The sequence below is a fragment of the Neolamprologus multifasciatus genome, chromosome 22 (assembly GCF_963576455.1).
Source record: "Neolamprologus multifasciatus chromosome 22, fNeoMul1.2, whole genome shotgun sequence".
NCBI lineage: Eukaryota > Metazoa > Chordata > Actinopteri > Cichliformes > Cichlidae > Neolamprologus > Neolamprologus multifasciatus.
The window spans coordinates 1,898,705-1,913,966 of record NC_140459.1 but is presented as its reverse complement, the minus strand read 5'-3'; the positions used below and the strand labels follow the sequence as shown (position 1 = coordinate 1,913,966).

General features: G+C 44.8%; 1 protein-coding gene across 1 annotated transcript in view; it reads right to left on the bottom strand.

Annotated features, from left to right (window-relative positions):
* Positions 1 to 2,749: 2,749 nt before the first annotated feature.
* Positions 2,750 to 15,262, bottom strand: part of LOC146492540 (zinc fingers and homeoboxes protein 1-like) — a 42,559-nt gene continuing 30,046 nt past the window's right edge. The window contains exon 8 of the mRNA XM_085149194.1: positions 2,750 to 15,262. This exon is cut by the window's right edge and continues 19,375 nt beyond it. The gene's annotated coding sequence lies outside the window, so the exon portion shown is untranslated.

Below are 15,262 nucleotides of genomic sequence, written 5' to 3'. Positions count from 1 at the left end.
ATTTAGCAGTAATGTAATAGCACAGCTCGTTGAAGGTTGTTGAATTTGCTCTTCTTCTTTATTTTTGGGTCATCGGAGGCTGACCGGAGGTTCTCCCCCAGACGAGCCCGCTGGTCTCGCTGTTGGCGGAGCATCATTCCTGATAGTGTGAGGCAACATCCTTACGTCGCGTTTTTTTCCTTCCTACTGTCGCCAAGTGCTGGCTCACAGGTTGTTGCAGTCTTTACCTTACAGGTGGCTGCTGTTGTGATTTGATGCTGTGTGAAGGAACCTGAACAGTAGTCATGTGGAATATGGCCGAAGGCCTACCGAGCGTAAAGGTTACTTTCCTCTAAAACCTTTGTTTGTCAGGTAAAAGTTTTAGTCAGAAATGATTCTTGACTGCTGCTAAAGTTTGTTTTTCTTTCATTTATTGCCATATCGCATGTTGTTGCTTTTGTGTGCTGCATTTATGACACCTGCATCCACCTGAAGGATGTGTAATCAGAAACCGAGCCTCTGCGTTTGTCAGTCCAGGCCAGCGTTCACCGCTCGCTGCAGAGAAAAATCAAGACAATCACACATTTTTAAAAAGCGATGTGTGCAGGCTGTTTGTCAGGCCGCTTTGTTTTTGCAGCCTCTCGCTGTACGTTTTAAACTCCACCACCAGCTCACCTGATTCAGCTCTAATGCAGTATTGATTAGGCGCTGTCTGAGCATGCCAGCGCGGATCAAAGCTGCGATAAAGACTCGGGGGTTACGCTGCTGCATATCGATCGCTGAACCTGTTGTTAGTGAAGATGTTTCTGTGATTCATCGTCAGTGCGAGCCCGTTTCAGGTCGAATCCTTCGGCAGCGATTGTGTGTGAGCCGCGGGTATTTTGATCATCTGTCGCCTGCCTGTGAAGTGAAAGCGTGTGAGTGAGAATATACGTCTGTTTGAAGCCGCAATCAAACGCTTCATAAAGAATATCAGAAAGTAAAGATTCAACACATTTGGCTTCTCATTTAGTCTCTTTAACATCGCGCCTGTATTCAGGAGCTCGTGATAACCTGCGTTTAATGAATTTCCTTTAATGTGTGTTTTCAATTAGCCGAGCGCCCTCGTTAATGAACCCGCCGCTGTAATAACGCTCCGTCCCCCTTCAGGGATCAAACTCGCGTGCAGGAGCTGCTGATGGTGCAGCCGACCGTTTATCCTGCCGAGCGCTGAGGAGCGGCCCTTCATCATCCTCCTCTTCCGCTTTAAGACGGTGATAAAGTGCTTCTTGCACAGGCGGGGCCGTGATTCCGGCTTCCCGATGTGTCCCAGGTACGTCTTATTCTCGTCCTCGTGTTCATCGTTTCTGCAGCCGTGGGGGAAGTAAACATCCAAACCGCAGTTTATCTTCGCCGAGGGTTTCTGCTTCCTGCTGAAGTCCTCCGCTGCTTGCATCAGCTTCTTCTTCTTTGTGCAAATGCAACACGAAATCTTACACAGAGCCGACACTCAGTAGTAATGAGGAGAAAATCAGCCTGTGTTTAGTGAAATTAAACACGCATGTCTTCGGTGATGACTTCCTCTCATTGTTAGAGAGCGCCTGAATCCCAAGAATGAAAGACTGGATTATTTTGATGTAGCGCCTCCGTCTGTTCAAGCATTAAATCTGACAGCACTGAATGCTTAAAAACGATGGATGTAGTTAATTCAGTTGCGAGCGTCCAGTTTTAAGCCTCAACACTAATAAAATACTCAAACCTCAGCCTCCAAAACTGAAGCACAAACACAGGCAGAGCACTGAAAGCACAAACACATCGGAGGTGGAGGCCGGCAGCTACAGCAGCCTGTGTCGGCCTCCACCTGTCAGTCAAACAGGCCAGGTGAGTTATTAAGGCTCTGTAACACTCTTATGATGAGACCAGAGGCTGTGAATGTGTTTATTTCTGCTGTGAAGTTGGATTTTTACCACAGGAGTCTGTGGGGGCGGACTCGTTGCTGGCGCCTCTAGTGGCCATTAGAGGAACTGCAGTTTTTAGGTTGCTTTAGCCTTTGTTGGTTGTAAATGAGCTAAATATTTGGCAGGTCCTCTTCCTCCTACAGTCAAGAGCTCCATGATTCAGATTTTTACCGTATGAAGGTGACAGGATGGTTCCTTTGGTTTTTCAGCTCCAAACAACGGAGAACCAATGATGTCTGCTGGTTGGCTGACAGGAAAGTCAGGCGTGTCTCTTTGTGTAGGTTTGCTTGGTTCTCCATCGGGATTATCTTTGGTTATCAGAAACGTGTTCGTGTCTTTGATCATCTGGTGGCCACATGTGTTTGGCCTCATGTGTTTTGGGTCTCTGGTGAACATGTGGTTACGTGTTTGGATCTCCTGTCACAGCACAGCAGGGTCAACATCTTATTTTGGGTTCTCCAAAGTGGAGGTCGGTTACTGTTATTTTAAGGTCTTTACCTTACAGTATAATAGGCAAGTGAGTGGGCACTTTATCATGAAATGAAAGTCTTTGTCTGGTGAGTGGGTCTAAGTCAGTATATTTATATAAAGAACTGTGTTTGGCGATTCATCAGTTGTGAGGGGATGTGGTCTGTTTATCATTACAGATGTATTTATATAGATCATTTTGTTCTCCGCTAATAATATCACCTTATTTCTGGTTCTCCTGATTCTGAGGAAACCAGGTGGGAACCTTTTTACTGATTTTATATGGAAATCCTCCACAGCCTGTCTTTATCCTGCCCCGCCCCCAAACCGGTCACCGTAGATGGCCCCGCCCCTCCCCGAGCCTGGTTCTGCCGGAGGTTTCTTCCTGTTAAAGGGGAGTTTTTCCTTCCCACTGTCGCCAAAGTGCTTGCTCATAGGGGGTCATATGATTGTTGGGTTTTCTCTGTATTATTTTGTGGTTCTTACCTTACAATCTGGTCGTTAAGTGATGACGTGACAAATCCTACTTCCGGGCCTAACGTAGTCTGCGTTTAATACGGCTTTTGTGTTGTTAACATGTTTAATGTTTTGTATTTTCTTCTATTTAATCTCAAAAAGCTCCTAAAACAGTCAGTGATCACTGTTGACCTCCCTCTGCTTTTATTACCGCTAATCATTTATTTAAGCTCAGTTTTTAAAACCTTAGCATGTAGCTACAGCCCAGCCCATGCAGCAGTATATGAATGACTAACCTCGTATTGTGGATGGATTATCTCAGTTGTTCTCCTGGCTGAAGTTTGGTCCGTTTACAGCATCCTGCCATGCGATTACATTTGTTCCTGACCACCGAGAACACTCACGTTAACTTTTATCGAGTGGAAAAAAAATTAGCTTGTTTATATTATGCTAACATAGCTGTGTCGCTAGCGGTCACGTAGCACATCATTATATACCAGCTAGTCAAACTCCAGTAACCCTACAAACGTCACTGCTGTTTAGTTTTCTGTCTTCATTTATGTTGGAAGTGATAACAGAGCTGTACGTTTTAATTTGTTTCCAAAACCCCGCAGTCAGGACATGCTATATTGTATTTAGATAGAACCTAGCGAGCTAACTTCCTGCTAACTTCTAACTCCGTTAAATGTCATAAATTCCGTTTTCATGGATGCCTGGATGTTAAACTCAATTGTTACACCTGGTAGAGCAGAACGCTGATCATTTTATTAAAGATGAAAGACTTTAGACAGTTTTCAACTCTCAGTAATGCCACAGTGATCGTTTGATATATGGACCTGCAGCGGAGTTTAGGCCCAGACACGGCTAGTGACGTCAAACTTAAAGACCGGATATAAAGCACCTTGAGTCGACTGTTGTCATGATTTGATGCTGTAGAAATAAAACTGAACTGAATTACCCTTTAATATGCTTTAAATCTTAAAACAAACTGCTTATACCTGCAGTGGTTTAGATGTTTACTGTTTTCAGGATTTATTGAATATCAGAGTAAATCTTTGTCTGTACTGGAAGCAGGAGCTTTTCTGAACTTGGAGAACCTCAGACTTTTTTGTGTTTAAACTGAAAGATATTCAGTGTTTTAATCAGTGAAACATGGATGGAAGAATTAGCCAAAAGGAAAAGAAATGAGCAGAAACGGAAGCAGATTTCAGGCGTGTTCGTCTCTGCTGCTTAATTCTGCTGCTGTTTGTTGACTTGTTCCAGTCTGAGACATAAACCTGCCAGTTTGTTCAATTTCCCTCCAAATAAATAACATCTCAAACAATCTGAGGAGATTAGAAATAATCACTGATGAAACCGTGTTAATGTATTCTCGTCAGAGCGAGAAAAAAAGTCGCCCGCATCAAATTGACGTGAAATTTTCTGACACACAGGGAGGTGAGTCTCAGCCTGACCCCGAACCTGCTCTGTCACAGTCGCTTAAAACGGCGTCGCTCGGCTTTTAAAGCAGACACGCCTTTGTCAGTCCTGTTCACGGGACAAATGTAAACTGAAAGTACAGCAAACCCAACGACAAACACCACCTGACCTCCTCCTGTAGCTCCCACAGCTCCTCCAGGTGAGCCGCAGAGGAGGAGGAGGAGGAGACATCCTGAGCGCTCGGAGGACACGCTATAATTCCCTCTGACAACATCTTTAATGGCTGCTGCTGATTCCTGCGCTGTTAGATGGGGGAGGAGGAGGAGGAGTTGGGGGTTGATGTAACCAGGCTGAAATCACAGTTTTAACATCCCAATCTGTCAGAGTATCTGAAAACGAGACATCTGACAGGCTGCGGCGCTGCAGAAGGTGTCAGAAACAGCAGAAAAGCAACACACAGAAGTGCAGACTCTCACACACACACATATTTACTCTGCCGCCTGCTGAACTCGCTGATTTTTAGAGGTTTTACAGGATTATCTGTCCCATACTGCAGCTGTGACTTCTCTATATTTGGGGATTTGGTTAAATGTCTCCCGCTCTGATCAAATACTCTTTGAAAACGTTCCTCTATGGTTTGTTTTATGTTTCATTAAAGCACCTGAAGTCAGGCTGTCTCTGTTGGTGATCAATGGAGGAACTTATGTCCTGTAAATCATCATAAGGCTGCGTGTGTGTGTGTGTGTGTGTGTGTGTGTGTGTGTGTCATATGCTTTGCTTTTTATTTTTGGGATTCAGACTAAAGCGTCTTTATGCTGTGATCACACACCAAAAAATAGAAACACCTGCACAGACGAACAGCAGCCTCAGACAGACGAGTAATTTATTGTTTCACACTTCTTTTTTTTTTTACATCTAATTAATTGGATGATCGGTTCTCCGGAGACCTCATTGATCGTTTCGTCTCAGAAATGTGAAAAAGTCCTCCAGAAAGCAAACACCAGGTCATCGTCACAGGAAAACAGCCTGAATCCAGAGACTATTCTGCAGGTTTGCTTTTTATCTTTTAATTTATTTGAATTGATTTATTACTAATTTAATAGGAAACAAGTCGGTTTATTATCACAGGAGCTGGAAAATATTTTTTACTTCAAAATGACTAAAACTATTATCTAATTATTAAAATCGGTGCACAGTATTGTTCATTTAACTGACAATTTCCCGCAGCTCTTCAGCATCGTAACTTCACTGTCTGAAATGTCTCTCAGTTATGTTTGAAAAAAATCTAGTTTATTGAATAGTTTCTGATGCAAAAACTGCAAACACACCTGACTTTACCTGACTGCCAAATGTGAGGTGAAGACTCGCGGCGGGGTGTGACCTGTGAAATCTGACCCGTTGGTGACGGGGGGAACTAGAGCTGGGCCATTTTATGGTAAGACCGGTATAATGTTAGGCAATGATTAGAAAAGGAAATATCGCGATAGAATATGGGTAAAACGCATTGTTCTCATACGCACACGGTAGAAAGAGCACGGCGGCGACAGAGAACGAGAAGCGCGAAAGCGGATCATTGAATGAACCAGAATTGGTTTGTAAAAATGGTGCAACTTAAGTTTTGTCCATCAGATACAAACCGAAGCACATTTTTTGTAGAGCATGCAAGCGAGCTGTCGTTATTACCGTATTTTTCGGACTATAAGGCGCTCTTAACCCTTAAAAACCGGTCAGAGCAGCACGCTCCGTTTTGCTTAACTATTTTTAAATCTCGGTAGCTCTGCAACCACGTGAGCTAGCGCAGTCATTTTTTTTGCATATGAAACTGGAGGAGTTGTACTTACATCTTATGCCATCAGCTTGTCCTCGGTCACAGTTTCCTTCCACATATAACTTTGCAAAAACTGCATAAAAAGCACTTGCAGCAACAAAAACATAATATTCCAGAAACACGCTTTGCTGATCCGATCAGCTGTTTGTAACACTTCCTACGTCCATCAGCGCGAACTATCGCATGTCCGCCATGACCTGCCCGAAACCGGAAGTGACGTCATTTTCGCGGAAATGTAGTTTTTTTAACATCAGGGCCTCATGAGCCTATACTGGTGTTTTTAAAAGTCATGTTTGACTTTATGACTTTCTGTGTCGTTTCTGGGATGCTTAGGACTCATATTGCACTGCTGGAAATAGTTTATTTTGATGCAGATGCTGCTTTTTTGCAAATTTGCATTATAATATTTATTTTCATTTTTCCTGCAGTATATAAAAATTGGTGTATTTCAAAAATAAAACTATGAAGACACTCAAAATAAATTTCCTGTGGTGGGAAACTATTTTGTGCAACTTTTTTGTATTTACAGTTTTGAGGGATAAGCCTCTTAAATTTCTCTAACTAGAAATATATGTTAAAAAAACAAAAACGATTTTAAATTTTTTTGTAGTTTATTGCACTTTTTTGCAATTTATGTAATTACTATGCACTTAATGCAGACATATTATTAAACTTTAGGCTATAATGGTTGTATTGATGTATAGCAACTTGAAATACTCCCAAAAATGGCTCCACAGCATGTAAACATATAATATAAGCTCTGGCGGACTTGGTTCTATGGTAGGCCTTAAAGGGTTAAAAGCCTTTCATTTTCTCAAAAATCGACGGTGCACTAATTTGCATTAATAAAGTTGTGGAGCTGTAAAGTATTTTGTCTCGCATCAATTATATCGTCAGTTTTATTGTTATCGCAAATTTTCAAATATATCGTGATAAATATTTTTGGCCATATTGCCCTGCCCTAGTGGCGACTTTTTCACCCTAAAGACAAACGACTTTTTATTGTTAAAGTTTTTAGGAAACGTAAGAATAAAATATTTTGGACCTCGGCTAGTTTCCGTGTGCTGCTGTTGGAGAATTACATTTAAAACAAACGATGAAGCGATTCAGACATTACGGGCTTTCGTTGCCTTGGTAACCTGCTGTCTTATAGTCGACAGAATCCTTTGATGTCATCAGTCGTATTTCGGACCTACACATTTGCATCATCAGCAGTTATTTCCTTTCATCAGTTGAAGTCACTGAAGGATACAGGAAGTAACTATCACCTCTCCCCAGGACATTGATGTCGACCGAGAAGCGAATTTTTAAGGCGATGCAATATTTTCAAGGTCCAGTCAGGTGAGTTTATGAAGTAACAGAGTTGAGTCTGTGTTTGCTTGAGTTAAAATATTTCAACTTTGGTGGGAAAAGCTCTTCACCAAACACCAGAAATGGAGAAGGAGCTTATGAATGCCGTCTGAGGGGCAGATTTTAGAAGAGACAGGAAGTAGCTTGGAGAAGACTCCATGCTAAGCTCGTATCCCATGAACGTGGCGACCGTGACGCCACCCGCTGGTGTGAAGTCCTGTTTTTGACGCGAGAGGAGTTCTTCTGATGACCAGGAAATATAAACCAGACTTTTTATTGACGCGTATCGAGTCCTGAGCTCACGAGCTCAGCAGACATCTGTTTCCAGAGCTGACCGAGACGTTTTTTATAACTTCTTCCAGTCAGGAAGCCTTTGTACTCACAGCTGTCGCCATCCGGTGGTCTTCAGACAGAATGCAGGTTTAGGGCATTTCCACATTAGCCTCATTGTTCCGACCCTACCCCCATGTTTTGGTGGTGTACAACCGAGGTGTTGGTTGGTGTTCAGCTCTGGGTCTCCATGTTACCCCCGCCATCCTGAGGTGGAGGCTGCAGGACCAGCGGTTTTTCCACGAGATGGACTTCATGGTCAGAGCGTACGCTAGTTTCACGCTCAGTCCTCCATCACCTCCACCTGTATCCATGAATCCTTTTTATTATTATTGTTGACCTAACATAAATAACCATCGTCTTCCATTAACACTGAAGGCTGAGTGAATGAGACGCTCACGCAGCTCTGATGGAGGCGTTTGATATCTTATTTTCCACTAAACAAGATGATGAAGATGTTCCACAGAACATTTTGTTTTCACTTTGTCGCCCTACAACGAATCCTCTTAAAGTAAGAAAGGCTGCGTTTACCTTTTACCTGAGCGTGTCTCCGAGTTTCTAACAGAAACGCCGTCAAACAAGATCCTCTTACACATTAAAGATGTCTGCGCTCTAATTTCAGCTCATTTCTGATTTTCAGATGTAACAGAAATGTATCAGACACAATGTTTGATTTCTTTGTTGTAATGATCATTAGAGGTTTATCGTTTCACTGGTTCAGTATTATTTTTTACTGTTTTATTGTTGATTTTAACTGTTATCTCAGAAATAGAAACACTGATTTGCACGATGGGACTCAGCAGTCCTGGTTAATCTGTGAGTTTAGAGCCAGAGCCAAATACTGCAGGGGATCTATTAAAGGTTTATTAATTTTTAAATGGTTCAGACCTGATGTGGGCGTGAGTAACCCAAGTAAGACCGTGTGAGCTGGTGTTTCAGGGAGGTGTTTGTCTCATTGGGTGGTGTTTCAGTCTTTGCTTCAGGTTTTTGGTCTCCTGAGTCGAGACTGATAAATCTGATGGAGCTCAGATCCTGAACCGCGCTGGAAATGTTTGTCTTCAGAGTAAAAGCGGCACCTTTAGAAACATGTTGGTTTCAACAGTAAGGCACAACTTTCACTTTGAAGGTGAATCGTCTCCGTTTCTATTTTTCCCAGTCTTCCAAATGTCACTCGGTGGTCTGTTGGCGAGTGTTTGCAGACAGGTCAGCAGAGCACGTTCGACAGCAGCAGTAATGATGGGTTTTTGGAGCTGTGTCCTCTTTACAGGGGATGAAATCTGTCTCAACAGTGACTGAAGGTTACCAGGGGTCACCAAGTGGTCTGTAGGCGGTGTGATGGAGGCTTAGTCAAACCCAACACGGGCAAAGACACCGACACAGCACCTCCTTAGTAAATTCATCCGTCCATCAGTGAGAAAGAAGAGATCTCCTCGTTTGAGTTAAAGAACAGGAAGAGCAGGAGGATGGAGAGAGACTGCACGCTGCTAATTCAGCCTTAGACGTGACGGAGAGACGCTTGAACAACTTCCACGAGTATCTCATGATGGTGACGTTGGTTACCTTTGAGCATTGCTGCTGAAATGAACCAGAGTATTGGTGTAGTATAGTGTTACAGGACTGCTGCTGTCCTCGCTGGTGTCAGATGATTGATGTGATGAAGCCCGGCTGAAGGGCCCCCTGTGAGTTTTTGCCCGGGGCCACGACAGACTGTAGAACCAGCACTGCTGAACTGTTTATCGCGTGTCCTTAGGCAAGATAATAAAGCCTCTAAAAACTGAATTGTGGTGTTAAAATGGAGTGTGGACTGTAGTGGATGTTTTTGTGTCATCAAATGTGTCCCACCTGATTTGCCTGGAAGAAGGAAGGACTCACGCGTCCTCTGTTCTTGGCCAGGATGAAACTCCTTGCTGGGCTGTGACGATGAGGAAACCGGAATAAAACGTTTTCTACTTCTGAAACAAAATTTTGGCTGTCGTTCATAAATACGAGCATTTAAAAAAATTCATAATGGGGGAAATGAGAGACAACACCTTGACAATTTTTGGCTTTGGTGCATGGTGTCACACCTGGGGAATATCTCGCTGAAACATATTCAAGCTTTAATAAGATTAAAATAAGATTAAAATTCTGCAGAATATACGAGAAACTGTAATAAAACAGCCTCATGGTTGAAACTGTGGTTTCTGCAGGCCTCCAAGCCTGCTGTCAGACGTCCACATGTTTCAGGGATCGGCGTTAACCCGAGCCCACATTCACAGATATTTACTCTCAAACTCTCAAGGAGTTTTCTAGATGATGGGATTTTGAAACGATGATAGAAAAACAGCCCTTGAAACGTAATTTTTAGAGCAGTGAATTCAAAAGAGCGCTTTTTAATCCGAGGACAGGGTCATGTCAGGTAAACTTCTGGGATATTGATCCGGTCAGTTAAGTAGCAGAAGGGGCAGACTTCATGAGGGTGTCCTGAGGGCCCCACATCCTCTAGGGGGCGCTGTGCTCTCTGCCCGGCACCGTGGAGCCTGAGTGGCATTTACCATAGAAACAGGTTCAGCCTGAGCACATGTGACAGATGTGACAGATGTGTCTGGAGAAATGCTGCCCAGCATCGTTCCAGCACATGGTCTGGTGGTGGTTGGTGATGGTCCGCCCTCACTGCCATCAGGTATCAGGGCGAAGTCCTTGGACCTGCTGACCCTATGCTGGTGCAGGGGTCCTGGATCGTCCGATGCGAGTGTGCAGGCAGTTCCTGGACAGAGGTGGAGGCTGGGCCAACAGTCCAGGTGTAATTCTTTTGTCATCCTCACAGATAAAAACGGAGACGGTAAAACTGTGACTCAGACCTGTGGCTCGTGACGTGATCCACTCCACAAACCACACAGTCCTTTCAGTGGGCCGGATTGAGGCGTTCGACAGGCCAGTTTTAAACCCCGGGCCGTACGTTTGACACCCTTGACGTACTGGAACGAATCTTCATAAACGGCATTAAAACTGACGCGTTGCCACTTTAAGCTGCAAACTGGCGCCTGTTTGTCTCGGCGCGTCGATCCGCGCCCGTCTGCTGCCCCGCCGAGGCTAACGCTAAATTCTGAGAACATTATATAACGTCGCCGCAGCGCTCACATCTGCACACGGATCTGCCTCCTAATGCAGGCAGAGAGCCACTCTTCAAACTCTCAGACATTACACAGGGGAGTTTGCATCTCGCTCCGGCGACCCGGCGGCGCGCAGGGAATGTAAAGGAAAACACGTTAGTCTAGTTAGAAGTGACAGACTCAAACAGCTGCGGCAGCTTTGATGCAGAGGAGTCAGGCGGTTGCTGTACGCCGCTTTGCGGTGTTAATATAGGTTAATACGACACGGGAACATAAAGGTATACAGCCGAGAATAAACGTGACAGCTCGAGAGGAGGAACGCTGACGCTCGTGTCCAAACGTGGCCCGACAAGAGGAGCGCCGCTGACAGGGGCAGCAACGCACATGTATACACACCGGGCTACACGTATACACACACATCGATATATATGAACACACACACAGAATCCGAGCTGGTGTAATTCTCTGTTCCTGTGACAACACTTTCATTTCAGCACTGACCCAAATAGACCCACATGGCTCTGCCTGAGTGTGTGTGTGTGTGTTTGTGTGTCTGTGTGTGTGTGAGTGTGTGAGAGAGAGATAAGGGTTTACTCTAGTTGTGAGGTCTGGCAGCTTCAGGGAAGGTTTTATTTTTGAGATCTGAGGTCAGAAACAAGATTCTGAGAGTTCGCCTCGCAGATGTAAATACAGGATTGAAAAGAGAGAGTGTGTGTGTGTCTGTGTGTGTGTGTGTGTACACGTGCATAAGTTAAAGGAGCGCTGCACCCAGTTTCCCAGCCATGCAGCTTCCTGTGAACGCTGAACAATCCTCCATCACAATTGTTTCAAAAGTTTTGACCCTGCGGATTTCGGTTCATTGCTGATTTGAATTGGATTTGTATTCAGGTGAGAGAGGTCACACACACACACACACTGTAAACACACACAGCAGATGGTTAGTGCGACTGTGCTGAGCCGGCTCCCTGAATATAGCACAGAGGTTTGAATGCAGTCTTTGTGCGCTGAAGACCTCAATAGCCTCGATGCAATTGTGTAACGGACCTCCTTTCACAGAGATGGAGGCAGAGCGAGAGGAGGGAGGGGGAGGAAAGTAGCGCAGGGGTGAAAACTGTAGGATGAAGAGAGGAGACGCAGAGACTCGATGAGGAAAAGGAAAGCAGGAAAAACGGGATGAAAGCAAAGGGAGAAGACGGAGAGGGTGAGAGTTGGGCCGGAAGTATGTGGACACCAGGATGTGTATCTCCTCATTCACATCGTAACACAGAGACCCTGTAACCATCCATCTCTCTTTCATGGTGATGATGATGATGAGGGATCTCTCCACACATCTGTGCGGTTATTGTGGAGACGCTACACGAACCCTGAATTTATTATGAATCATTTAAAGCACTGAGGTAAAGTCACCTCGATGAGGGAGCGTCCACCAGTCCCTTTGACCGTCGTCCATCCCCGACCTCACCGTCCGTCGACACAACGAAACGTTTCACCCGCAGCGCTCCGTGAACCAGCCTGCACGTCTGCAGCGCGCGGGATAACGGAAGTCCTCGTCGCAGCTGACGTCACCTCGGTGGCCGCGGAGCTCCGAGGCCGGGCCGGTGCCCACGTTTTTGTGCCGTCAGTGAAATTGTGCACCACTTGTTGAACATCAGATTAAAGCCACCGCGCTCCACGCACGTAGGGAGATCCCAGACGAGCTTCTGACTGAGTCTTTCAGGCTCTGCCCACGGCGGGTGCGTTTGTGGGGATGGGAATATAGATCAGCAGGACACAGCTCCCCACTTCGATGCACGTGGGGGTGTCCCTCGTCCCTTTTTACCACTTGTGTGTCAGGCTTGACGGTACTTGAACTCACTTGAAGCAGCTGCTCCAGCCGAGAGCAGGCAGTCCTCTCCGTTCACGTATCCGACTGAAAGTGGCCGACTGACTGTCAGAGCAGCCAAAACCACAGCAGTGGCACACTTAACAACAAAAAAAAGGATTACAAGAAAAACATAATAAATGTGAGAGGTCTTTACCCTCGAGACTCACACACAATAGTATGGAGGAGCCTAGCTCTCACTGGAACTGATGGGCTTAGTCTGAACCTTGGAAAATAGCCCAAGGCCAAGATTCAGTTGGATAAAAAAGTGTGTCCTCATACTTTTGGGCATTTTTTTATTCTGAGAAATAAAAGAGTCAGCCGTGTAGAAGCGACTGAAAGGTGGCTCAGAGTGTTTTAGCTGTAAAATTAACAGGAATTCGTCGCGCCTCCAACGGTGTTGTGTAGCATTTTAACATCCCAATAATTAACACGTTGACTCACAGCTGTCACAATCAGCATTTCCCCAGACGTCGCAGCTGCAGGAAACACTTCGAGCAAAGTTTGTGGAAGTAAAGCAGCTCGTGAGGTTTCCGTTAAAACGTTCCTCCTCTGTGCACATCCACCGCATCATTTTTAAAAGTCGGTTGTGACGGAGTTACGACGACCCTGTGAAGAACAAACGCAGAATAAAAAGTCTTTTCCTGACAAATAAATCCCGGGTATGCCCAGCCTCGTCTGAGGTCTGGGCTGTGGGCTTAGCGGGCACGTTAGCTGCACATCAGAAATTTGTGCATTAAAAACATTTCCGACTCACGTATTCTTATTGCCGCCGTTCACACAGACCTGCCACTGTCACAGGACTAGGGATGGGTATCGTTTAGGTTTTATCCAAACCGGTACTTTTGAAACGGTGCCGGTGCTTAAACGGTGCCTAAACCGGTGCTTAAAGAATCAAGAACACAAACTTTGTCCAAAAACCTCTCATGTTCAGCTGGTTTTTTTTGTAAAAAGATAACAATGTTAGCCTTTTCTGCAGCTATGGGGCATATATGGTATCATTCTTGGCTGGAAGCAGCTTAAACAATGGAAAAACACAACACGCTATGTATGTATGTATGTAATAACGTGGTTAGCCTACTCAACGTAAATTACACACGAACAACATTAAGCTACTCACGCAGAGAAGAACGGCTGCTGCTGCATCATCATCATCATCATTTCTGCTACACTGGCAGGGCTAGGGGCCAGGACTCTCCTCTTCGGGTTTTTGGGGGATGTTGCTAACTCCGGGTCCGATAACAGGCAACCCACCCGCAGTAGATGTGCTCGGTGTGAGGTCTCGCAGCAAGCTATCAAATACGGCGCATTTCTCGGCTTTTAAAAAAAACGCTATGCGTCGCCAGGTGTTTCATCAGATTTGAGGTGTTACCTCCTTTGACAGCATCACAGTATCAGCTTAAAGCACTTGTTGCAGCTGCTGAGTTTGCATCTTTTGCTGTGAAGTACAGCCAGACTTTGACCGCTTCGCCTTGGGCATTTTTAATCTGTAGCTCTGCTCTAAAAGAACGTACGTACCTGGACCCGCCTACTATCCTCGGAAACGTAAAATGATTGGCTAGAATCTAAAGTGTATCACAGCTCAGGAAAAAATAAAGCACCGAAATGTGCGCTGCTTTTCGGTCTGGTTACTACCGTTTATGTCAGAACCGGTGCCATCATGGCACCGGATACCGGTACCCATCCCTACACAGGATGCTGTTTATTATTTTAGCTCAAGCTTGACTTTTTTTCTTTCAGTTTTTTGGATCTGAATAAACAGATCTGACCAATCAGACGACTGCGTTTGGAAACAAGTGTGCTCGTAGCTCAAAAAAAGCAGGAGTACTGAAAATACAAAACAACCTTACAAAGAAACTTTAAAATCGTGTTTTCCCTCAGACGCAGCGCTTTACACAAACCCTCCCTGCTGCTGAGATCTGGATGAACCAGAATCTGTTTCTTCCTTTTCTCGTGTAGCAACAGCTCGTCACTGCAGGAAAGATGCACCACACGCTCGGTGTGCAATGCCCTTCAGTTGGCATAAAGTTATAAAATGCTTTCAGCAAGAATAATAAAAGTACATTCAAGTATTTTTACTCAGCAGCTGATGAAAACAGAAGCAGATGTGAGGTTACCTTCAGCCCACGCCTCGGGCTTCTCCTGTACCTGAAGTATTTTGGTTCCATATTCTTGTCCTGGGACTTTTTAGCCGTTCACATTTTAAACTAATCCTCCTTTCTCCCACTCTTAGTGCAAACAAACATTTATCCTGTCTCAAACCAGCAGCTTTAGCTCCACCCAGTTCCAAGACAACTCTCTTCTGATTGGCTGCCCCTCAAACAGAACATTTGAACAGCAGGTGGGTGGAGCCTCTTTGTTAATAGCATCCATATAAGCCCATTCCTTCATAAAGATCCAGGAGTGTTGAAACGTGTACAAACTTCCAGTCTTGAACCTTTTTTTACAAGCGTTCTTTAAATGACTCATTTGACACAAAATTCAAACGGCTTCAAAAAGAGTCGATGACGAGCTTCACGGAGTGGAGTTAGCACGTGTGCTT